The sequence below is a fragment of the Rhipicephalus sanguineus genome, chromosome 11 (assembly GCF_013339695.2).
Source record: "Rhipicephalus sanguineus isolate Rsan-2018 chromosome 11, BIME_Rsan_1.4, whole genome shotgun sequence".
Classification (NCBI taxonomy): Eukaryota; Metazoa; Arthropoda; class Arachnida; order Ixodida; family Ixodidae; genus Rhipicephalus; species Rhipicephalus sanguineus.
In genome coordinates, this window is record NC_051186.1 from 102,761,450 (window position 1) to 102,763,741 (window position 2,292).

The following is a 2,292-nucleotide window of genomic DNA, read 5'->3' on the forward strand; positions in this document are numbered from 1 at the left end:
ATGTTTGCTTTTTGATCAACAATGTACACAAGTATGAACCTAGTCAGCCGTTCACGATGGCTGGCCCTTGGGCAAGTGGTTCAACTTTGGCCGAGTGGCTGAATCGAGGGACGTGCCGACAAACAGAAAGACAGACCAAAATTTCTGCGTTTAAGTTCCCCAAGAAAGACTATGGTCTTTAAAAATCGCCAGGCCTGCGCGGAATACGCAGCGAAGTCACAGCGAAAGCTGGAAGCGCGGCCTTTCTAGAGCCCGTTGTAGACTCTCTTGGGGCAACTAATACAAGTACACATGCATGGTATCCACTACGCCATAAATCGCTGTAATTTTTCCGAAGTAGCTAAGCACCCACTATGCCATTTTTCGTCATTCTTCGGAGAATCGTGGCACCCGTTACACATCTGTAAGGCATTATGTGTGCTGTGGCTGATGACGATGAAGAATTATGGCTGAGCGCTTTGTAACGGGTTAGAAGCATTCAACGACCGACTCGTTGCGCAATTCGCATTGTGTGACGCGAAGTTCTTATTTTACTCTCCGGCCACGCTACATCACATATGTTAACACGATTCATTGCTCGAAATGACGTCTGTATAGAGTGTTTTTGCGAAAGAGTTACGAGCACCAGCATGGCACTGTGGTGGAATATCTCGACTGCCAGGCACAGGGTGCGGGTTAAAATGCCATACGATCCTATAAACTTGTTTCACATTTCACTTTTTCCTATTTCAGGCGATAGCGGTTACGGACCCCGCCGGCGGCAGAAAACTACGGCGTCAAAATCGGCCGTTGTGATCTCATAACAGCTTTCGCTGCAACGAACTTCAGCGCCGACAATGCCCTCTCCATGCTGGCCTGGGTGACAGGCGCGCAAAAGACCACTTGCGGAAATATAATCATCTCTGGTTGCCACTCATATTGTTTTTCGCACAATTTCAACATGTATTTGCTACAGTACCCTGAGATATGCGTAATTGCTCACGTTACATGACCTCAGTTGTTCCGGATTGCTAGTTTTGTAGTGAAACGAAAACTGAATAAAAAAAAATTTCGGTTTCACTCCGGAACGAAATAATACATAAAGTTTGGTTACGTATTCTTTCCGGTCAAAAATATCGTTTTTTTTCGTTTTTTGTTTTTCGTTCCGTTCCGACACTCTGTTCCAGTAGCATACAGGTTTTTTTGTGAGCAGGAAGCACGGGTCGCCAGGCATTAAAAGGAGTACAGTCACGCAAGGCAGGTAATTTTCTTGAGCGACATCAATACACTCCGAAAGGTACAACTGTTCTCAGAGTCCACATCACGCCTTTCTTTGTTCCATGCTATATGGTGTCGGCACCCCTGGAAAAGGTTTCATCACATTTTATTCATTCCCAAATTGTAGCTCGCAAATGGCGCGGTCACGCTTCAAGCGGTCATGAAATCGCAGGTGTGCTTGGAATCCAGTCTGTTACTCTTAATGACCAGCTGTTATTGCCTTTGCACTACATGCCCTGCCCATGCCAATTTCTTGTTGATTTGGACAGACACAATTAAAGCTCGTTCGTTCCCTCACCCCCTCTGCTCTCTTGTCGCTTAATGCTACACCTAAAATTCTTCTTTCCATGGCTCGTTGAGTGGTGCTCATGAAGTTGAACCTTTTCCGTAATCCTCCGGGTAAGCGTTTAGCATTATTCACCAGAAGTTAGTTCTGGTGAATAATGCTAAACATTGTGCTGGTGAGAAAATAAATACATGGAGAGGATAGAAAGACACAGGGAACTACTTCCAGGTTTCTGCGCGGAAGGTAATTACCGGTAAGATGCAGCTGTTATATACCTATCTCTTGAGGGGTACTGATAAACAACCATTCGTGATTTAGGGAGGCCCTGAACACGCCCTCCACAATACTTTGTCCTTCTAGTACCTTCAGTCTGATGATTCAGATCTGCGGTGACTACCTGCTCTATAGGTAGAATATTTCCTTTACCACTTCGGGTGTCTCGCTACCGATCGCAAAGCGTTGTTCTCTTGAGAAACTTGTAGGGTTCCCGGCAGCGGCTGGCCCAGAGTCCCTTAGAGACGAGGCCGATACACGAAGGAACACGTCTTTACTCTTTCAAGCCTCAGCCACGACTGCCCCTCAGCGGCCGCTGAGCGCGCTCGCGGCTGGCCCTCCCATATCAACCCCTCCCCTCCGGTGAAATTGGGGAGGAGGACGCGATAGCTGTCACCTTTGGCCACGGCTGACCGCACGTTGGCATCCTCGAAATATGCTTGCCAAGCCTCGCTTGCGTCTCCGGCATTGTTTGC